The sequence below is a fragment of the Patagioenas fasciata genome, chromosome 4 (genome assembly GCF_037038585.1).
Source record: "Patagioenas fasciata isolate bPatFas1 chromosome 4, bPatFas1.hap1, whole genome shotgun sequence".
NCBI lineage: Eukaryota > Metazoa > Chordata > Aves > Columbiformes > Columbidae > Patagioenas > Patagioenas fasciata.
This window is the reverse complement of record NC_092523.1, coordinates 44266261-44291001: the sequence shown is the minus strand read 5'-3', so window position 1 is coordinate 44291001 and position 24741 is coordinate 44266261. Positions and strand designations below refer to the sequence as shown.

The following is a 24741-nucleotide window of genomic DNA, read 5'->3' as shown; positions in this document are numbered from 1 at the left end:
ATGCATATTTCTGTCACTGTAAAGGTCTTCAGATCATTTATTGCTTTTCAACAGAGGATGTCCAAGACCAAATTGCAGACAATCACCTCTGTGTTTCATCCTATTAATTTGATATCAATAACCAGTACAGAAAGAGGTACAGATGAGTGTAAACTCTGCCATGCAGTATGGAAAATAGAATCATGTCATTTACTATTTGAATATTTAATTTTGAGTTCTTTAGCTGCTGATTTCCTCTTTTTGTTGGGTTAAATAGTCAAGGAAGTGCGATGATGAGCAGCACAACACAAAAGCACCACCATTCTTACTATCAAAGGACACAGAGGGGACACGGGATATATAAACAACCTCTTGCCACTCTTGTTCTCTGCTTTTTATTTTTTAGCATTAGCAATTTTTGTTTACTTTTAGTTTTATGTTATCATGATACAATAGGGTAAAATACAACTAGCAAACCCACATTTTGCTGGATACTTTTATTTCTATTCCTTTTTCCCCAACTATGTGCATGTGCCAGGAGAGATGACTGCAAATTAGAACACAAACAAAATGCAACACTTAGCTTTTTTTTTTTTTTCCTTTTCAGATGAAACATGTTCCTATTTCCTGCTTTCTGTCTCCATTTGTTTAAGAAGCAATTATTGTCCCTTTTGAAATTGTATGATGTCAGCATTCTAACTTCATTGGATTTTGAAGTGCACTCTACGTGCTCAGTAGTCAAATGTGTTTTAAAAATATCTATATCTATTTTGTTTAGTTGTACAGGCAGGTGACTGTAGTGCCTTTGCAGAAAAGTCTACATGTTTTCTAATGCACACTGTCAGATCTGTGCCTCTGAAAAAGTCAAATGCAGGGTGTTTCAAAAAAGATGGGCCTAATATCCAACATATAGTGATTTCAAATTGGGTCCATCTTTTTGAAGCACTCTGTAGTATTTGAAGGTGGTGGTTTTAATTTATTGCATACTTATAAATGATGATAAAAGAATTTTCCTAAATATTTTAGTTCAATAATTTTAAAGTGGTAGAGGTAAAAATATATGTAACTGTGAACTTTAATTTTTTTTAAAATATAGTACAACTTGTACAAACCCCATGCTGGGAAATTTTCCAAAGGGTAATCTTAAGTATGCAGAGAAAAAAAGATAACTTCCCAAAGACAACTGAGCACTTGGGCATCATCCTTCTCTTGAAACATTCTCTCGATCCTCAATATGCTAAAGTGGAAAACGAATACTTAGGTGACGACCTTTTCAAAATCTCCTCCAGTAATGTGTGCTGTTTTCTCTGTTTTGCTCATGATATCAGGTGGAAAATCTTCTGACAGAACAGTTTTCTTCTGGAAATGCTGATTCAACAAAGCTGGAACCAGCTGATGTCCAATTTTTGAGGCAATGCTCTTTGACTTCTTGCCAGCTGCCAACTGCCTCATGCTAGAAACCACTCCCAAAAAAAAGTGAGCCCCTTGACTCCCTAGATTCCCAACAACTTATCTTGTGGTGTATTCGGGGAGACAAGGCTCCCAGTGTTTTCCATCCCCCTCCAGGAAGAGGGGCAGAAGGATGCTGCAGAACTGGCCTGCACAGACTTGGAGCTCCCAGCTCACCATTTGGCTGCTTAACCCTCTCAAAATGGACCCTGACCTCCTCCAACAACCAAGTGAGCCTGGTAGCTAGCAGCAACCTGGACAAAGGCAAACAGTGAAGCTGCCTCATGCAAGGTTGTAATGACCAAGTAGTTGCAGATATTGAAAGCCTGGTAACCTTTATAATATCAGTTTTGTGGCAGCATTTTTATGCGTGGGCTGCTGAGCGTCCTGGCTTGCTGCTGCTCCTCTGCTTACCCACCACCTGGCTACGCAATGTGGTGCCACTATCTGATAGAACATAGAGGGGAAATATTTGGACGATCAGCTCTGAAAACCCAGCCTCACGTCTATATCTTAGAAATGGTCTGTACTAAAAGCTAAAGGCAAGCCAGATACTGCACATCTGGTTATATGCATGTTTAGTGAATCAGTTTTATGAGATTAGAGCTGTAAACTCTTATAGCAGGTGAAAATGTTATGACCAGCAAGAAATTCACTTCAGCCAGAAAAATACTTGTTAAGGAAGACAATGAAATTTTAAGCACAGGGAAGTCCTTGCAGAAGGTATTGGCTATGTCTGCAAGAGGACACAGGCAGCTTGAAAAGCAGAATTGATCTAAGACATAGCTGTGTCTGCACTATGGTTAGATTAAAAGTTTTGAATAAAAGCTGAACAGGAAGTGTGACAGTCTTGAACAAAAGAAAAAGTGTATTGGAAACCTGCTGTGCCTGTTTCTGAAAGCTAGTGTTCAGAAGACAGGGTGCTATTAAATACTTATCTCAGCTGCAAGTGTTATTTTAAAGGTCATTATAACTAGACATTAGACATGCATGGTAAAGTTCTTCTGACAAGTACTAATTAACTGGATTTCAGATCTGGTGACTGAGTGCACTTACCAGTTATTTCCGAACAAGTCAGCTGGTCAGTGTCTTAGCAAGAAACATCCAAAGCAAGCGCTCAGTGCTATCTTGTTTTAGATGCCCATCTCCTGGACTAACTGGCTGTTGGTGTTCTTGGTCAGCCTGGTAGCCCTGCAGTTTAGACAGCTGCCAATCAGGGGAGGTATTTCCAGCAAACTGAGCAATTCCACATCAGTTGTTACAATGTCTGGAAACCCCATGGAAGACACTGTGTGAGTTAACCTTTTGTTCATATCTGTGATCCTAAAAAACCCAAACTAAGGCACAGGTGTCTTAAAAGTAAAGATTTGCCTTTTCCAGTTAGCTGTATTGTCTATCATTTCAGAAAGTTAAGGCAACATGTAGTCCACTCCACATGCAAGTGATAATCCTTTGAAATAAGAAGGTTATAGGGAAATCTGTAGTCTATAATGTCACAGAATGCATTTAACAATTTTATCATTCAGTGCTTGGTTACTGCAAACCAAAATGGTTATTAGATAAGGGACATCATCTACAGCTTCTGGCCCCAAATGGATACATCTCAAATAAAAATCTTATCTTAATTCATTATTTGCCAATGTATATGTCAAGACCCCACGGCCAACCACTCCTAGGGAGCCTAATCCAAAGCCATAGAGAGAACATACAATATTTGTTTCTGCTTGATTTTTCACAAAGCTTTTTCTAGTGTGTAGTGAGCAAAACCCCACAGATTGCTGAAAGAGAAGGAGATATAATTTCAGGTGCAGAGCTGGACAAAATGAGATCTGAGCTTGGGAGCCATTTCACAGTCTGCAGAGGCATAACCGTCTAGCAAATATGATAAATTTCTTGCCAAGTTTGTGTTCAACATTTCTTAAAAGAACAATTCCTGGTGACAAGAATGTGCCCCTCTTCTCTCTCTCTACATGTATGCATATACATAAATAAAGCTCTGATAATCTCTGGCAGATGGTGGGATCAGAGAACTGATATTACATTTATACTGAAGACAAACAGGGAGCTAATGTGCAATTTGTTTACATTTCATCAAAAAGAGAAGAGAAAAAATAAGAGCATGGCACACTGAAATTTAGGAAAGTGGTATGTAGCTACAATGCATTCCTGTGCTACATGTCTACAAATCAACATGATTAATCCAGCACACGTAGCTGCCTGTCGTTCCCATATTCAGTAGTAACAGACAATAGCAAGACTTACTTTGCTTCATGTATCCCTATTCTCTTCAATGGTGATTTGTTCTGAAAGCTCTTGAACTGGCTATATAAACATGACATATGCAGCCTGTAATAACCAAAAATATAAACCCTAATATAAGTACACAAGTTGCAAATTTCCCACAATTCCATTAATAAAAATATATTCATGTTAATATGACTTTGAGCTGGGTAAATGTTGTTGGATAATTCTACCTACACATTCTTTATCTCCTTGCACTGTTTCTGGCTTGTAGTTCACAAGCAAACTTGGAAGCAAACAACCTGTTCCACATCACAGGTCAGTACTTCGCACTGACCACCATCTATGTTTGCTTCCTCTCCTGCCTCCTGGGTGACAGCATTAATGCAGAAAATATAGCTTGGTTACCTTTTCTGAGAATTCCAAGTACTTACCTCTGTGTTCTTCCACCTTCCTAGCATAGTGGTTAACTTCTGAGTTACAACTCTGGATCACATTGCACATTCAATAACTTGGCATATATGTCACCTGCAGCATATTTTCAAAGGTGTTTGGAAGCCCTTCAAGCCTCTTTGCTTTTAGTTAGAATTAAAAATTTAAAATTTACTCTTTCAGGAATCTTTCCTGAAAGTTCTAACATGAGTTTCCATTCTTCTTACAGTCTAAAGCAAGGTATTTCAAAGTTTATCAGTGAGAAAGAGTAGAAGAAGAGACAATTACACTTCAAGGTTGCTTACAGCTCATAGGTAAATCATTAAACCTTCAGCAGACTGAGGAGACTTAAATATGGATGAATGAGCAAATAGCTTTTCCAGAAGTTCATTGTTTTCCTCAGTCAACTAAACACCTTAATTCCATACTTGCTATGACCTTAGTGAAATGTCACAGTGATATTATATATACACAAAAGCTAAACAAATATTTTTTTGAAAAATTACTAATCAGAATGTTGTTGTAATACATCACGTGAATCTGTAGCAGAACACTTAAGAAACAGAGAAGAACCTTTGTACTGATCCTAAATTTGGAAGTGGTTCCTGCATTCAGCTACAGACTGAATTTAGGTTACAGAATTAATTACTGCTTTAGAATTTGCCGTGGAAAATGACTAGCTAAAACAAGCCATTAACAATTTGAAAGCTGCAGATTTATATGCTTTTATGTGTGAAGATTTTAAACACTCTCAAGGCTTCCTTTCTTAAAAGTTTGAAACTTAGCTTTAAAGACCTTGAATCTAAAATAACCTCAGGAGAAGTATTACAGAAAGAATTATTAATTGATCCTTAGCCCTTTCAAGACCTGTTTCCTTCTTCCAGTTAATTCTTCCAGTTAAGACCTCATCAGGTCTTGTTCAAAGACATTGCCGTTACTGTAGGCAAATGTTCACTCCATCATGAGTGTTACCCACGCAATACAGCCAGGAACAGGATTTGGATCAGTGTGTTTAAGACTGAAGGAGAAAATAATCTTTCTACCTGTTCTGCATTTTCTTTTTTAAACACAGATTAAATCTTGGTACTACATAATACCTCGTGTTGAGCATTATTGTGCAGTAAACACCACAAGGAGTAATGTGGTTAAAGGGAACAATCAAGCTGAGTGCAGGGAATGAAGGAAGTGCCCTCATTTATGTTTGTTTAAATCTGGCTCACAGGACAAATCCAGTCTAATGTTCATGACCAAGTTGAAAAAATGATTTTGCTTTGCTTATCCAGATACCATAAAAATTCTGAGCACTGAGGATAAGCAGGAAGGTCTGAATTTGGCTTTTGTTTGTTTGCTTTTGGTTTTGTTTTTTGTAATGCTGTCATGCAGCTAATAGCTATTTTCGTACAAACATTGAAGATACAAAAGAGATATTAAAATCTTTTAGTTAGGAGGGGAAGAAGCTTTTAACCTTAATCAAATTATGTTTATTACTTCATTATACCACTAAAGGTGAATTAGACCTTAACACTGACTCATTTCCAACACTTTAAAGTCTATCCAGACATACAAAAGAAGAAACAATAATGAAGCAAGGAACCTTTCTTAATTTGACTACTTGTCTAACATTAACAGCATGGTTTCTCTATATTAAAGATGTATTTCAAACTAGTAAGTCTGCCGGTTTTCAGTAACAGGGTAAGTGAAGTGTCTTCATTTTTCTAAAACCTGGTAAAAAAATTTAATCATAAGCTAAAAGTCTTATTTTACTTTATTTCCTGTTTAACAATCTTGAAAGCATATCCTGCTTTTCTAGCTAGAAGTGGTATAAATTTCCCAGTTTGTCATGCTTTTCACTGCCCTTTTTTACTCTTGGATTTCTACAAACACCCACAGTTTATTGAATATAATTGTTTGAATTACACCAAACTACAAAACAGCCACTAACTCAGTGTATTGTGACAGAACAATAAAGCACTAATGCGATCAAATTAGAGGGAAAACATTTGCACAATATAGAGATAATGAACACTGACCAGAAAGTCTACTTCTAAGGACAATGTAGGTCTTATCCTCACAAAAATCGCAAAGAAGAGCAGTCGTCAAACCCAGTATGCTGTCAAAACAAGACTTCAGTAATGCCAGGCACTCAAAAACACCCCGTAAGAATCTAACTGTAAAAGATCCTTTGATATGGCTAACTACTGTTCTAAAACAAATCATATGTTCATTTTTGCATAAAGAATGTGATACACTTGAATTTTTTATATATGTGACTTTATTCTCCCTTATATCTGCATCCAACACCTACTTTCTAGTTTCTCATTTTGACATCCTACAGATTTGATCTTCTAGTGGTTTTCACTTGGCTCCTGCTTACATGATGCCACCAGAAATACAGCACTCATGGGAGAGTTCTGCCTAAAGAAAGAACTCAGTGGTGTCGCAAAATTATCTTCTGAGCTGCAAGAATAAAGTACACTTCAGTTTTATAGAAAACATGAAAATACAACCCTTCATCACCTTGCTACCTTACAAAAGGACATCAGCCACGATAAGGTATGAAGCTGTTCTAAATGGTGAATTGTATTTTGGCACTTATTAGGACTATAACACAAAGTGTGGCCTGCTTCTCAATATAACCTGGTTTGCTTCTTAGCACAGCTAAGACTGCATGCAGACAGATTGGCCTGCCTGATGTGACCTGCCTTTGAAAAACCATTTCAAGGGGCACAATTTCCATAGCCATCTTTGTACCATACAAAGTCTCCTCTACACAGTATTACAAAAAAATGGAATAGTCGTCTTTTACAAGGATATAAAAATAGTATAAAGATAACAAGGGAAAAAATATGTTGTGACTGAATCCATTTTTAACTGTACTGTTTTTTTGTTACTTGGACATGTTTCCACCTTTAATTTATGGCTACTTTTTTAGACAATGCCACTTATGCTGGATGAGTCCTTAAAAGCAAGAGAAGATTTCAGGCTTGCTTATTTCTCTTCCTAGACAATTTTCGATACCTGTGGAAACCTTCAATATATCTTCAAGAATAACCTGACATTCCAGGAGTCAAATTAAAAAGTACTTGTGTCTGCCTTTCACCTAATTAACAACGAAATCTCTTTATTTTCTCAGGTAATCACTTCAGTCCAAAATATCATGTGGCTTAAACAACGACAGAATATTGCAACAGTGTTTGAATTTGAAACTCATGTCCACCTGTCTGATTTGGAAATAGAAGCATGAATCTAGACTAGATGTTTAATACCAAGACTAAGCTTCTTTAACTTTAGAAGTTGAGCAAAGACTATAAAAATGAATTCAAACAGTTTTTGATGAAAACAAACCCAGGAAAATAAGAAACCACTCTGGGGGACTCTGCAACCTCGTTAACATCTTTTCATAAGATTTGTAGAAGCAGCATTTGGAAGACAAATTTAAAGAAGGGAAAACAAATAATGTAAAATTGTTCAGGTATGTGGAAATTCTCATGGGAATGAACATTCACAGATGGTTCAAAAGAGTGGGAAAGCACATGTCTATACAGATGCATACAAACATAACTTCTTACGTAAGCAGGCATTCATAGAGAGTTAAAGACAGTAAGAATATATTCTTCAACCTTTGACACTATATTCAGGAGGTCACTCATTCTCCCTGGTTTCCTCTTCTGTATCTCCAGAGAAGCCAGCTCCAAAGAGGTCACCGGTCAAAATGTAGCAAGAATTGATAGAATACACACTATCTCGGTAAACCTTGTTTTCCATCACGCTAAAACTGTTCCCAGTTGTTTTCACCTCCACTGCATAAGCCAGCAACATTTACTAACAGTAAGAGGTAACCTTTATTTTTTATTAAGCATTCTTTTTCAGTCTTCTAGATGGGTGCCACATGAACATATGGCTCAAAAATCTACATCTCTTATCTTCAGAATAAAACGAAAGGATTATGCTTCTAAAAAAATTCTTACATTCAGTCTGGCATGCACAGGATCCTAAAGTCATACACAGGACCTTTAACAACCTTGTCTGTGAAGGCTGACAGTACTTAGGGTCTTGAGTTGATGCTACCAGGTCCTTGAAATAGCACAACTGCCAATAGTTGGAGCAGAAGTTCCAGTACCCTAAAACTACACTAACCAAGCAGACACTGACAAGTAGGGTAAAACATGCTTTTCTACCCCCATCTTCTGACACCGGGTTTTAGAGAAAAATACAGGTAGGTCATTTTGAAGAATATACAGTGCTTTTATCTTCAGCTTTTTCAATGTTTTCAATGTATACTGGTAGATTCTAATTCCCTCCTTGAAAGGAGACACCTTTTTAAAAAAGGTGTTACATGTTTGTCCCAGGCTGGGTATAATCAGTCATTACTGTGAAAGGATGGGAAAGGCTGATGGTAACAGTTCTTTTTTTTCACACAGTTTCCCACATTACCTCTAGAAAGGCTTAATGCTGTGGTGACTTAGAAGTTACTGATCTGATTAGAGCTCCTGCAATAATTTCCAGTGATAAAGATTAAGAAATGTACAACTTTGCAGATGAGGGTATGTTTAAACTTGACAAATACTGTGTCATCCATAATCAACCATGAAGTTTTTAAAATTATAAGTTACCAACAATAGAATGGCAGTAGATAAAAACAAGGAACATTGAAAAAATAAAATAAAACAAACCTCAAACCACAAGAACAACAACACAAAAACCCCAGGTGTTTTGTTTGATCTTATATCTAAAAATCCTTACCTCCTAAGGAGATATTTTTTCTTAAAGGAGAAAAGATCAGATCATCTTCATGACAATAAATTAGTGTTTCTGATTATGTGTTATCTGACTAAAATCCATTAATTTACAGCTATAATAATATTACAAGTTTGAGGCATGGATGGAATGATCATGGGGTTACCTAAAAGCACACAAACTAATCTCTAAGAAAGGTAGCACTTGCTGATATTTCATTTCTGAATCAAGAAGTCATTTCTTGTGAGTGAAGATAAGAATGTGAACATGATGAGAAGAAAATCAATAGTCAGCAGAATAATTTCAAGTAGCCAAGTAAGTAGCTTTTATTTTCAAAAGGTGGTTTTTTTTTTTTTTAATATAATTCACTTCAAAGGTTTTAACTGAACTGCAAAAGGTCAAGATTTTTATTATGGTTACTTACAGCATGTTGCTAGAAAGTCAATAATCTTTAGTACTGACACCTATTATACTAGAGCAAAAAGCTACCTTTCATCATCTGGAGTTTTGACTATAATCTGTACTACTTCTTTTCAAAAGGCTTTGTTATTAAAAAAAATACATAAATAAATCCCAGAAACCTGTTACCACTACAGAATGTTTTACAGTGTTTAAGATATTGTCAGCACTAACACCATAAACCCTTGCTTTCAAAGGTTTATGACTGAGCCATAAAAATCAGTCCATTGTAAAACTTCACTTATTAACTCTCATTTTAGGAGTCCATTTCTGCCCCTCCCCGAAAATATCCACAATATTTTTCTTTAGCCAAGTTACAGAAATGTATTTTTATATGTATTCTTTTATGTATTATTTTCTTCCAGTTCCTTTCCCTTCACAATTACATAGCATGATGTTTTAGAGTATAATGTAACAAAACTTTTACTGTAAATGTAAGAGGATCTCTCATCTTTCAAAGACATAGATTATTAACACAATATTTCTAATACCTTTAATCCTCAAATCCTGAGCTGCTATTCTAGCTCACCACACTCGTTATTGAGAACTAAGTCCCTTAGCTGTTGCTTCTCTCTGCTATTGCAACAATCCTCAACAGCATCTCCACCTTATTCCATATGTCTGTCAACATATATAGAAAGCTGTGAAACAGAACCACATTTTCACAAAGTATTTTTGCAGAAGCCTCACCTTAGTGTTTGCCTTGTCTCTTTGTATCTCTGTTACACCAACATAGGCCATAACATCAACTTCACATATTCTTAGCAGACTTTACTATTACATTAGCACCAGAACATTTGGTAAGAGTAATTCCCTCTATATTGTGAATAAATTTCATCAGATTTCATATGGTATCTGAAATTCTTAGCATTTCAAGTCCTCAGCTGCAAGCTGCAAGCCATGAGAATGGCTGGCAATCATAGCTGCAATCATCTCCCACATGTACCTTCCTGTACATGTGGGGTACTGATCCTACACTGCTGCCAAGCACTCAGACTCATGTTATCCAGAGCTCCCTAGCTACTGCCTTTGACTATTCTACCACAAGCATCACTGCAAGGAAGAGACTGACCTGATTTCGTATGGCTCAATTCGGAGCAGCCCTGCAGATTAGTGGTAGTAAAACAACTGGGTACCCACTGCCTGGCTTTTATCACCCCACTCTTTCCTCAAGATCTGCAAAGAATTCACTTGCCAGCAGCAGTCACATTCTGTTCTTCTGAAGAAGGCAAAACAAAGCCAATAGCCCTGAAATACACAGAAAGCTACATGAGATGGAGTTATGAGTGGGGCAGGGGGAAGAGTGGGAGGAGAAAAATGTTCTCATATAAACAGGTCTCATCAAAGACAGCTGCTCATTTGCCACACTTCGTCCATCTTATTTTAGGTACTCTCAGGATTAGCACATCCAGATGGATGTGCAGTGGCTTCAGGAACTACAAACAGAGGAGAGGTTCGTAGTTCCTGAATCTATGAGGTATGAGAGCAAGCGACCTACTCTTTAGAACGTTTTATTCCCTTTCCTTTTCTCACACTAGATGCTTCTCCCTGATTTATTCTTGGCATTAAGTCTCCTCTCCAAGGATCTCTCAGACTCATCATCTCATCCTGCTGGGAAGACTCCTGTCCTGCCTTGTCTTAGCACTCCAGATGGCCATCTGCAGGAATGAAGGAGGCACAGACTCCCAAGAGGAGGTCTTTGCCCTTGTGAGAATCTATAGAATTCTTCTCCTGGTGTTAGTTTGTTCAAAAAGCCTTTGGAATGACTAAACTAACCCTTCACTGTTTTCAGCACTGGCATCCAGAGTAGCTGAGTTTCCTGTTTTGTACAAGCTATTGAATGCCCAGCCTTGTTTGAAAGATCTGATACATCAGCACAAATGTGTTTTCAGAAGCAATAGGAAAGTTCCTGGTCTTACTTTTGACCTATTTTTTCCTCCCTATCGCTCTTTTCCTGTGAGGAATTATAGTCAAACACTGGTAGGGCTCCTTTTGACCACCAGCAGCAAGGGACACATATGAAAACTGATGCAAGGGGACAATGTGCAGGTTCTAGACAAGTCAAGATTTTTCATGCATTCTGCTGGGTGAGAGTTGCAGAGAAACCGTGTGCGTCTGAAGGAGGGCACAGCTGAACATTACTACAGGTTCACTGCCACTGCTGTGCTCCTGAGAAATGATCTAACAGAGCACTGGGCCTTTCTCAAGGAGAATGTTGATGTAGTATAGTAAAAAGGGTTGTAATTATTTGGCTGTCAAACACAAAGATAAACTCACTGACATTGTTAGAAATAGGGCGGAGTTCTCTTGTCCCTTTCTGCCTGAAGAGAAGGAAAAACACATCATGCTTCCACACAGCAAAACTTTCTGGTTTAATTCTTATTTATTTATTTACTTGCTTTCATACTTTTGTCTTTCTACTGCTTTCTTCAAGTTACCTCAACTTTCTCCCCTGAGACACGATGATTTCAGTTGGCCTAGTTCTTTTCTCAATAAAGTGATAACTGAAACCAAGTAAAATTAGACTGTCTACTTAGTTGTTTATGATATATTAGCGCTCTCTCAGATCAAGTCCTCTTAGGACGGAGAGATTTATATGTCTATATATGTCCCCATCTTTCCAAATAACTGCCTGAGGAGCTGACACAAATCAAATAGACTGATTGTTTTTAGTTTCCTTACCCTCTTTTCTTCATGAGGTCCACTGAAGAGTCTAAACTCCACTGGGAAGGGTATCCGATTTCGATATAGTATTTCTAATAGCACACATATGGCTCAATGAAAAACAGAAATAACAAGATATTCTAGACTCACTGCTTTTCACTTAGTGTGATCTACAGGGGCTGCACAGCTTGGATTCTTTTTTGTATTATCACTAACTTTCAGAGTAACCTTCAGTAAATCACTCCACCACATTTTTCCTTAATTATGAAATGGTGATAGTAATATTCTGTAAAGCACAAAACACTTTAAGTCCTAAGTGTGATAATTACTATCTAATTAACTTCAAATTTTATTTCCCTCCTATAAATATATTAAAACGAAACAAATCTGTAATACTTATAACCTTCTTCAAGGTCTTTTCCCAGCAAGTGAAAGACACCAATCCATTGGTCTTTATCGTATGGAACAAGGATTCTACACTTACGAGTTATCATCAAATATCCGGGGAGGAATCTGATAAGTTACTAGTTTCAGAAGTCCTTGGATGAGGCCACGTATTTTTATTTAACTGCTTAACACGACATGAGAGATAGTTTCCATTACATTATAGAGTAAGAATACCTGGTTTTCAATTGCATCTCCCATTCTGAGAGCTTAAAATTATTTTGCTTCTATGGGAAACTGCTCAGCTATAGCTGCAAGGTTATGTTCTTCCTAAGAGCACAAGGACCCTAACTTGGGCCTTTATATAAATAGCTGTGTACAGTGGATATGCCACATACTGGGAAAAAGGAAAATAAAAATTGAAGCTGATACTAAATTTTCATATTAATATTTAAGCTGAACAATCAGATTTCAGGATGCAATGGAAGTAAAATAAATGTCTCTTAATTTTCTTATCAAGTTTAAGGTTCAAAGGTAATTTTCTTTATAGACAAACTGCATCTAGTCTTTAGAAATGCTAAAACTGTAATTGATATTTCTGAATCATTTATTGATGGCGGTCACTTTTCTAAAAATAATGTTATCTGGACTCTAGCAAAACAGGAATTCATTAATAATAGAGTTGAAGGACACATCAGCTCCCTGATATACAAGAAAGCATACAAAACAAGTGTTTAATTTTGGAACCATATTCATAATTGCAGAAAGAAGTAAAGAAACAACGGAATCAAGTTGCGCAGCTAAAATATTCCTGCACTAGTATCAATAGGCATTTTTCTTTTAGCAAGTCAACACCCAAAGAAGCTGGTTCTGTTCTGAACCATCTGCTTTATTGTATTTAAAATTACATATAACAATTATGAGTTTGAATATTTAACATTTCTGGTTAATCTGTGAGAAAAATGCAACTTCATAGCACAGCTTTTCATTTATAGTTTGGCTCATGCACTCACAAGGGAGAGAACAGTCGCTCCGTAGCATTTGTTCAGGTCCCTCATCATAATGCTAGTTAAGATCTTTGAGAATTATATAGAAGAGTTTCAGAATTGCTTCAGCCTACACGGACTTGCCAATAGTACCAAACGAATATACAAGTAGCCACAAATGAAACAATTTTCTCCCATTTGCAAGGGAAATGACTCAGGGCCAGTTCCCAGTTCAATCAGTGAAATGAAATTTATGGTAAACATCGTTAGAGACTTAGTGTGGGCAAGAATGTGACTTTTAAATATTTATGTCTACAGAGAAATCAGTACTTTGAAGTCTAGCCAAGTCCAAATCTATGTCTCAAAACTCTATCAGGCATTATATGTGAGTCTTCCTTGTTTCCATTTACTTGATTTCCATTTTTCTAAAATTTCTTTCTCATCCCCTCCACTCTAAATATGACTAAAAGAAACAAGGGAAAGTAGTTGAATAAAGGACATCATCAAAAGAAATCTATTCAAGTGCATTGGCAGGAATGGTGTAAGCAAAGTAATTACTAGCCATGTTATTCCCAAATTTTAACTCCAGCAATCTTAGAAGCACACCAAATCAAAAAAGTATTTTCTTTTTATTGATTAAAATATACCTGTGAACATCTTTGTTTTTAGCTTTTACTTTGAGTCATGCAGTTAATTATTTATTAGTTGTCTTAATATTTCTTTGGATCTGACCAAAGGTATTCTTACTTTGAATTCTACAATGAGTTTGATGAGGTGCTACTGCACACTAATAAATTTATTGTGAATAAAGGAAGAGAACCACAGGACCAGGGGGTTCACTGAATGAGTGTATTCCCAGTCAGTAACTTATTTAATCACTGGTTGTACAAATTTAGTTGGTGAGTCAAAGAAGGCAGAAGGTACTTTGGGCACTAATAAAAGCCTGCTAAGAAGACCTGTAGTTTGTGGTTACTTATTTGTTGAGAGTCTGAGGAAGGTTTGGTGCAGGTGTTGATACAATCAGGGAACTGATTTTTGAGAAACCTTCTCATCAACTCAGGGCAGATTTGTTCCATGAAATAATGCCAGATTTTTAGATAAGGGGAAATTTCTATCTATGCATACATGCTACATATCCTTCCCACATTTTTCACATTTTTATGATTACCTTTACATTTCCTGTTCCTTGTCTTGATGTGATTAATATGTATTTCCACGTGAGGAATTTTTTCCTGCTGCAAGGAGTTTAAAAACTACAGCCACTTTTGCTGGGATTGTGAGGCAGTTTAATTGTTGATTAGAGCTAGAGGGTTCCTTCTGCCTCTACGTGGCAAAACACTTACATATACGAGCTTTTCTCATAAAATATGAAACGGTAGTGCATTGTGGATATTATATTTATTACAAAACAGTATTACAATACAGTAGTGAAACTGTAAGATTGTTTGACAAAAGAGAAGATAGTGACTAGACAAAATACATCCATTACCCATTTTAAAGTGCTTAAACACTGTTTTCGAAAAACATCATCATCTTTACCGTGATATGCTGCACTGTACAAATGTGCAAAGGAGTTGTAAAACTTATCTGGATTAGCAGTTAAGGGAATCCCTTAATGATGTATTGATGGTACAGATCCATAACATCCACTTTTTGTGGAAACAAAATAAAAGTGAAGACTTGATGGCAGAGGTACGCCAGAGCACCACTTCACTCTGACTTCTGACCTGTCTAATGGCATTTTGGATACACTTAGAGACTGGCATACTTATAATGGTACCAGAGTGAGGAAAACAAAATGTTGGCATGAAACCATTGCTCCCAGTTGCATAAAATTAAAATATGTTGAGGCTGTTTCTGAATTTATTTTAAGATTTTGTAATACAAGCACAGTGAAATGGAGTTAAAATTCTAAGCACTTCTCAGAACTTTTTCAAAAATAACATTACTTAAATTTTTGCTTCAAACATCATGTTAAAAGTATCCAGTGCACATAAGAAAGAATTAGGATAGTGATGAACATATAATCTAAAAGCAGGAACAGAAAAGAAGGTAACCAATGCAGATTAATCTAGAGGATTAATGGGTTGTTCCCTCACTACATTTTTGTAATCTGCTAATATATCATCACACTCAACTGTCTCAGCCAAGGAGGTTACCATTTCCTATCTCATTGAAAAGGAGTAGGAGTAGAGTCACTTGAAAATGATGCTTATAAAACTGAATAATATTTCTCATTCAGGAATCTTGTCACTGCTTTTAAAATTGTTAATCTCCTACTGCATATTTTCACATTTGATACACAACTATTATTTAATGTGAATTCATTAGCTTTATGAAACCAATAGTTATTATGCATGATTTCCTTCCTGTCCCCCAGGACGGAAATGAAAGTGAGATACTGCATCTCTAAAGGCTTCTCTAAAAGAACCATTCATAAGTAAATAGCATAACTAAACATTTGTTAAATTGCCACTAGGGTACACTGAATCATGTCTTACCAAATTTGAAGAAAATCTTAGCTGAATTTGAAAGAAAGAATGACTCAGCTCCCTAATTTCCAGCCTCAATTTAGCAGACCTACATGTAGTGATGAGTTTTCTCAAAATGATTTTTTTAGGCTAAGACTACAGGCCTTCTCATATTGCTTTTATGGTTACTAACATATTTCTTTTTATGGTTACTGACGTATTTCTTTCTATCAAAGCAAAATGCTTCTCAAAGTTGTATCAACTTCAAAAGTTTCTGCCTGGAAAGTTTCTGCAGCTGGATGTTTTCTGAGGAGAGTAATAGAGAGATCTGAATAAGAAACCTGTCTGTTTTCACATAGAATATATATTTTGACAGGAATCTTTTGTGAAAAGAATTATTATTTCCACCATTGAGGAAAAATAAATCTGAGCTTTCACAAAAATTTTACTGCGGTTTTTTCCAATGAATGGCCTTGTGATGACTGAGCAGGTAATTCAAAATAAAACCTCATAATACAGTCATCAATAAAAACACTACTGGTAGACTCTTTATAGGTACCAGGGAATAAAGTTTCATCTAACAGGACTTAGTTTATATCTCAAAAAACAATATTCTCCCATTCCAGCTAAGGTAAGTCACTATAGTCTGAGGAAACTTGCATTACCTGCATGAGTCAAGGCTGGCTTCCAACTTCCAAATTTTCTTTTTATATTTTCCCATTTCCCTTAGCTTATGTTCCATTATTGCAGCACAGGAATACATTTGCTAAGGTAATATGAATCCTGAAAGCCAGGACTAGTACCTCCCTCAGAAGGTTTAAAAGGAAAAGCCATTTATGCAGGTTTTTAGAAGCTGCACAGATGACTTCAGAAAGTAGGGGAAGTGGAGTGTTTCTGACTGCTCAGTTAAGTTAGCAATTTTAATTAGGTGTACTAACCTGTTTCTTCCAGGAAGAATGTCTTCTGGACTCACAATTGAACAGTGTGAACAGGACAGGCAGGAATATTTATCTAGCAGACCTTGAGAGCATCTGTCAGCTTCCTGTCACATTCAAGCAAATACCAGCCATATCTCCTAGTCCACATCCTCCTGTGCCAGAAAGAAAACTCCAATGCAAGCACTTGATGAGATACAGAGCATACCCCAGTTAGGTTTCCAGTCCTGATAAGCAGTGGAAGCGGATTTGTAGGTCATCCACAGATGTCCTGAAATCTATATAAAGACTTTTTCTACTTTCATTTTATTTCTGAAATCTTTGCCTTACTCTTAGTGTAACACTCAGCATAATAAATTTGAATTATTTACCATTGTGGATACTTGCTAAGTCATTAATGATCATGATACAAGCACGCTCAACAATGCAGTGGAAGAGAATAAGAAAACAAAATCAGCATACAAATAAACTTGCACTTAAAAAAAAAAAAAAAGAAGAAAGAAGATAGAAGTGAACTACTTAGTCACACACACACACACACACCCCAAAAAGTAAAAGACCAGAACTAAGGCAAGCAAGACATCTATATGAACTAAGTGCTGATAAATCAGTTGCACAGACTGGCAAACTGCATGGGTCGACAACCAAGCCTTATTATATAAAACAATGTTCGAGAGCTAGAATGCTAGTATTGCAAATCTTATTTCTAACGCTTCAGTTACACACAAGCTTACACTGGTGGCATACACAGCCACAGGGTCACAGTAGCTGACACGTTCCTCCAGCACTCTTCACCTTTCTGACAGAAAGGCCTCATCACAGGAAAAATTACAGCTATATGGAAAAACAAAGAGATAAAATTCTGCTATGACGTTTAGCACGTATTCAAGTTAATGGGGAATATTTTTAAACAGTTTAAAGTCCATTCATCCACACTGTTATAGCTAATATGAGTAGAGAATCAGTCACAGCTTGGTGAAACATCAAGTGTCTACTTGGAGGGTAAACCTTAGCACACAGAACCGTTCCCTTTTTAATTTGGAAGGGAAACAGTCAAATTGTTTAACAATAGCTTCACTAATGAAGCTCTAAAGTGAGAAACTTGCTTGTGCATTGATCCAAGGGTAATATAAATGGAGGAAACAGGCCATCCATGAAATCAAACTCTCTTACACATCTCGTGTAAGCAGGATTCATAAAAGACTGTCATTCTTGTTTTCCCGTTAAAGGATAATTCTGCTTTGCCTCATACTTGCTTATTTTCCTTCCTGCTCATCTTTATGCTGAAGAGGGAAGTTAAAGTGGCAAGTTTCAGGTGTTTTTTTTTTTCATTATTGTTACCATGCAGGAGATAAAATCCCCATACATTTTTTTTCACCTTTGGCCAATCAGTTCTTCTCATTATAATTATCATGGAAACTGATATGGTGATTGTTAATTTAAAACTTCATTACGATAACTGTAACCAATATTGCAATGGCCATAATAATTAAATCCTTTCAATTCAGTTTCAAATTTTAATGAAAAAATTGTAGGGAAGATAGACAGAATGATTTTTGCTGTCATAGCGTTGAAAACTAATCAAAAGAGAGAATTCTCAGAAAAACTATGTCTTAAGTAGACCATTGAATTTAAGTTTTAAAATATATTGGATAACATTTTCAGACATAGTGAGCTGCATTCCCATATTTGGTCATTAAAAAAATCCCACATAACAGCCTAGATATCACTGAAAGTGAAAAAGAATTCACTTTCCTTTCCTATTTTGACAGTGTTTTCTGCTATACTGGTACTTTATATTTCAAATGTACGGCTTTTGAAAAAATTACAGACCGTTCATATAATGAAAAACAAGACAGCATATGTCAGTAGCATGTTTGGTTTTTTTTGTTTCAAATAAAATAACCTATGTTATTTAACTTCCTATATTATTCGCAATAATAATGACTATAGTTTACTGATATAGACATGAAATTCTTGGCTCTGTATAACAACAACCTTTTATAAAGTTCCAAACATAGGCACTGTAGAGTTAGGAGTTAGCATTTCCAGTTCTTCTTCTGCTTATAACCCCTGCACCAGAGAAAGCAAAAGCCCATTGAAAAATTAGAAATACATGTTCATCATTCTTAGCAACTTATCTTCTTGGAAAAATATAATGTTCTAGAAACCACCACACATGAGTACAAGAAACAGTAATACTCAAAATCACAACTGAAATAAATTCAGAAATAGTAGATAAGCAATATGTATATTTATCTAAAACATATAATGATGCACTATTGGCCTAGTCTGATGACCTTTCACCCATACTGATGTAAAATTGGCATTACTGTCATATAAGCACAGGGAAAAGTACAGGTACCTGCAGGGAAAACCGGAAAATGGCCTCTCTGATTCCCTTCATTTCAGATAAATCAGTTATTTTTCTGCTTTTTATTCTATATTTTGTTTGCTTAGATGCTTTCTGAGTTTGTATTAGGAATTTGTAAAACATGAAAGAGGTTCTAGAAAAATCCAAAGCTGCTTCCCCTTCTTTCCAAGCCCATTCAGGCATCCTCACGCATGGAGTTAACTGTTTCTATTGCCACATTGAGTTCGGAAAATGGTATCCCACACCTACCTTACAGTAAACTGACAGAAAGTGACATGCATATTATCAGCTTAAATAGTTTCACTGAACGTAGTAGCTACAGCATCTGTCAATAGTCATTTTACCAACAAGGATTCAGTAGTACTATTCAGTATGTCTCATGAGGAATAAAAGTGAAAAGATTTGATTTTCCCCTTCTCTGCCTGAGCCTTTAAAAAAAATCTAGATTTCATCCTAATGCTATGCAGCAACTCACAATTTACTCCAGCCAGAAGGAACTTCACATTATTCAGCTCCTTTCTACTAATCTTGAATGTGATTCAGGGTCAAAGCAATGAAGGCTGTCAGAGAGAAAACCTATGGATTCTCTCAAATCTAAAATATAGTATCTCAAATTGTCTCAGATTTGGAATACCAGCATCTGTCCTTGCCATGCCAATAGTTCAATCTAAAAGACTCATGACTGAAACATCAATATTAATGATTTTATTTCCCCTGAGAGTGAGTCACAAGATGGTGGTGAAAACTGGTGTCTTTCCTTTGATTTTAATGGAGCCATGCCAGTTGGCACCATCTAAAAATTTCATGCATTATTTCAGATTCCACACTTCATATGACTTAATTCATAAACAAAGTAAAGCATTGTGGGAAGAGGCCATACCCCTCTGTTGCACTGTCTCATTACTAACACTTACAGAAGATTAGATTTCAGAATTCATGACCTGCTTAGTACTTCAGAAAGAAACAAAGCTAAAAAAGTATTGAAAAAAAAAAAAGATGGTTTTACTACCTGGCTTGTGCATGTATTGTGTGTTCAGTATCTTGGCTTCTTAGTCCAAGAGTATAGAAATAAACAAATGGCAAATAAAATTCTTAAAGCATCTTCAAAATACCATTGTTACATTCAAAAAAGATATATTTCCTTATGTCACCTGCATGATAAAACTTCAGAGAAGAGTGAAGAAGTAACTTGAAAGAACCTGCAGCTAAGCTTTCGATGTACAGCAACCCAAATTTTATTCTTTGTTTTTAGATAGTCTCTGATTTTTTTTTAGAATAAGTTCGAACTAAGCACCTTGCCTGGACTGAAATTGTTCTGATTTCTGTTGTTCAATGAGGAAGAAAAAATGGTCTAAATGTGTGTATTTTTCATGCCTTGTATTTTTTTTTTCCAGTTATGACTATTCAGTAAGAAGTCATTGTTTTGGAAAGTCTTATATTTGAGACAGATCTTAGATCCATATCTAAAAGGGATTTAAATTCCACAACACTGAAACATCTAATGTTACTTGTGTGCTCCCCTTAATGAAATCTATACCTCTGACTTGGTTTCCCAAATTCAATTTAAGAAGTACAGGGATTGTCTCAAAACCACAAACCACAGCTGGAAGACAACCCCATATGATATTTCTAAAGTCACTGGGCAAGTCAGTGAGAAAGATATTCTGTAGCCTAGAGCATGGGCTGCAGGAAGGGATAAATTTCAGGACATTTTCTGACTAATTGAAGTCAAATCCATGCACAGCCTTTGGAAATAGAATTCTTGTCTAAGGCCACACTTTTCAGTATAGCAAACATCAAACCTTAAGGATGCAGACTATACTCACATTCCCCCTCAACTCTTCTCTTTCCCTGTATCCATTCTCCATCTCTTCAGCTTTTCCCTCTTCCCCTTCCACATACATTTAGGAACTCAGGTTACCAAGCAGTAGTCCTTTAAAGCCACTTCCACCGCATTAATCAGATAGATATAGAGCAGTTATACAGGCAGATATACAGCTGATACACAGACAGTGTATGGGACACTCTTCAGTGTCCCATCACAAGTTGTGAAACACCCCTCAATGCATGAAACATGCCTCAGCATCTGATCACAGGGTAGTGACATTAATATAAAGGATCAGAAGCCTTTAAAATGAAAGCATGTCAGAGGAGAAAGGCTGTAGTGATTAAGGATACTGCCTATGTCTTGAGATCCTGCAAGAGAACAGAACTTCTTGGTTAAAATACTGAGAGGATCCTTGAAATAAGATCATATAAAACACTACAGGTGAGTTAAACAATTTGGTGTAGGGAACACTCCTTCTTTTCCCTAAATCTGGCCATAGGTTTAATCTGAGGAAGTGAATTAGAGACTGCCACTCCAACCAACTAAATGCAACTAAAGACTTTCTGAGTTTGATTGAAACAACAGGCTTTCTGTGGCATCTGTCCTTGCCAACCGCTAGTGTAGCTCCATTGTTACAGAGAAAAGTGGAGCAAGCCCTTATCCCAGTGCCCATCCCAGCCCTTTTCCCCAAAGCAAAGCACATATCAAAGGAGAGGATATTCTTTCTAGCTGGGTCAGAAACCTATAAAGACAGAGTAATTGGATGAGATACTGATACAGAGCAAGAAACGTGGTGGGACAGTTCACATGACTGGAATGTGGTCATGGATGGCTACGCCCTTTTCAGGAAAGACAGGCCAGCCAGGCGTGGTGGTGGAGTTGCTCTCTATGTGAGAGAGCAACTGCAATGTACTAAATTCTGCCCAGGAGCGGATGAGGAACGAGTTGAGAGTGTATGGGACAGGACCAAGGGACAGGCTGGCAGGGATGATACGGTTGTAGGTGTCTATTACAGGCCACCAGATCAGACTGAGGAAGTTGATGAGGCCTTCTATGGGCAGCTGAGAGTGGCCTCACAGTCACAGGCCCTGGTTGTTGTGGGTGATTTTAACTTCCCTGATGTTTGCTGGAAGGACCATTCAGCCAGCCAGCCACAGTCCAGGAGGTTCCTCCAGTGCATTGATGATAACTTCCTCATGCAGATGGTGGAGGAGCCCACCAGGAGAGGTGCACTGCTGGATCTCATCCTCACTAACAAAGAGGGTCTGGTCGAAGCAGTAAAGGTTGAGGGCTGCCTGGGTTGCAGTGACCACGAGGTGGTGGCGTTCAGCATCTCGTGTGGCAGGAACAGAATAGCAAGTAGAATTGCAACCCTGGACTTTGGCAGGGCTAATTTCGGCCTTTTCAAGCAATTGCTAGGGGAAATCCCATGGGCAAGATTGCTTGAAGGAAAAGGGGCCAAAGAGAGCTGGATTGCATTCAGAGATTGCTTCTTCCATGCTCAGGATCAGAGCATCCCCACACGCAGGAAGTCGAGGAAGGGAGCCAGAAGGCCTGCGTGGTTGAATAGGGATCTGTTGGGTATGCTCAAGCAGAAGAGGAGAGTTTACAGGTCATGGAAGCAGGGGCTGGCCACTTGGGAGGAATATAAGGCTGCTGTTAGAGGATGCAGGAAGGCAGCTAGGATAGCCAAGGCCTCCTTAGAATTACAGCTGGCGAGAGGGGTCAAGGACAGCAAGAAGAACTTTTTCAAATACATAGCAGATAAAACTAATACCAGAGGCAATGTAGGCCCACTGATGAACGAGGTGGGTGCCCTGGTGGCAGAAGACACAGAGAAGGCAGAATTACTGAATGCCTTCTTTGTCTCTATCTACTTTGCTGGAGGCTGTCCTGGGGAACCCTGTACCCCTGAGACCCCGGATGAAGCCAGGTTAATGGAGGAGTTTGCTTTAGTCGATGAGGACTGGGTTAGGGAACAATTAAATACTCTGGACATCCATAAATCCAGATGGGATGCATCCGCGGGTGCTGAGGGAGCTGGCTGAAGCCATTGCTAGACCGCTCTCCATCATTTTTGCCAAGTCTTGGGAAACGGGAGAGGTGCCCGAAGATTGGAGGAAAGCAAATGTCACTCCAGTCTTCAAAAAGGGCAAGAAGGAGGACCCGGGTAATTATAGACCGGTCAGCCTCACCTCTGTCCCTGGGAAAGTAATGGAACAGCTTATCCTTGGTGTCATCTCAAGGCACATCAGGGATAAGAGGGTCATTAGGGGCAGTCAGCATGGCTTTACCAAGGGTAAGTCATGCTTGACCAACCTCATAGCCTTTTATGAGAATGTAACAAGGTGGATGGATGATGGCAAAGCGGTGGATGTGGTCTACCTTGACTTCAGTAAAGCCTTTGACACAGTCCCTCACAGCATCCTCACAGCTAAATTGAGGAGGTGTGGTCTAGACGATAGAGTAGAGAGGTGGGTTGCAAACTGGCTTAAAGAGAGAAGCCAGAGAGTGGTGGTCAATGGTGCAGAGTCCAGTTGGAGGCCAGTATCTAGTGGAGTGCCTCAGGGGTCAGTACTGGGGCCAATATTATTCAATATATTCATTAACGATTTAGACGAGGGAATTGAGTGTACTATCAGCAAGTTTGCTGATGACACTAAGCTGGGAGGAGTGGCTGACACGCCAGAAGGCTGTCCTGCCATCCAGCGGGACCTGGACAGGCTGGAGAGTTGGGCGGGGGATAACCTAATGGAATTTAACAAGGGAAAGTGTAGAGTCCTGCATCTGGATAGGAACAACCCCAGGTTCCAGTGTAGGTTGGGGAATGACCTATTAGAGAGCAGTGTAGGGGAAAGGGACCTGGGGGTCCTGGTGGACAACAGGATGACCATGAGCCAGCACTGTGCCCTTGTGGCCAGGAAGGCTAATGGCATCCTTGGGTGTATTATAAGGGGGGTGATCAGTAGATCGAGAGAGGTCCTCCTTCCCCTCTTCTCCACCCTGGTGAGACCCCATCTGGAATATTGTGTCCAGTTCTGGGCCCCTCAGTTCAAGAAGGACAGGGAACTGCTGGAGAGGGTCCAGCGTAGGGCAACAAAGATGATGAAGGGAGTGGAGCACCTCCCTTATGAAGAAAGGCTGAGGGAGCTGGGGCTCTTTAGTTTGGAGAAGAGGAGACTGAGGGGTGACCTTATTAATGTTTATAAATATATAAAGGGTGAGTGCCACGAGGATGGAGTCAGGCTCTTCTCAGTGGCAAACAATGATAGGACAAGGGGCAATGGGATCAAGCTGGAACACAAGAGGTTCCATTTAAATTTGAGAAAGAACTTCCTCTCAGTGAGGGTAACAGAGCACTGGAACAGGATGCCCAGGGAGGTTGTGGAGTCTCCTTCCCTGGAGACATTCAAAACCCGCCTGGACATGTTCCTGTGCGACCTCACCTAGGCGTTCCTGCTCCAGCAGGGGCATTGGACTGGATGATCTTTTGAGGTCCCTTCCAATTCCAAACATACTGTGATACTGTGACAGGGTAAAAAAATCAATTAAAGGGTAGTAAATTAATCATAAATACTTCATCTTCCACATAGCAAAATGGAAGTCACTGTTCCTGAAAGCTGTTTAGGTCAAAAACTCAAAGAGATCCAAAAAGAACATGTGTAGCTTACATATATATATATCCTGAATTCTTACAAGTACAAATAATCTTGATTTTGGAATACATATAAAAATTCAGGGCTAAATGTAGAAGCTTTGTATCCAGCAGTCAGTTTAAGACCCAGAGGAACCAAAAGGAAAA

General features: G+C 38.0%; 1 long non-coding RNA gene across 1 annotated transcript in view; it reads right to left on the bottom strand.

Moving 5' to 3' along the window:
- The window catches only part of LOC139827919 (uncharacterized), a 35634-nt gene extending 31294 nt beyond the window's left edge, over positions 1-4340 (bottom strand). Inside the window, exons 1-2 of the long non-coding RNA XR_011739057.1 lie at positions 4104-4340; positions 3691-3774 (exon numbers count right to left, since the gene is read on the bottom strand). This is a non-coding gene — a long non-coding RNA (uncharacterized lncRNA). The remainder of the gene's footprint in view (positions 1-3690; positions 3775-4103) is intronic.
- Between the last annotated feature and the right edge of the window lie 20401 nt (positions 4341-24741).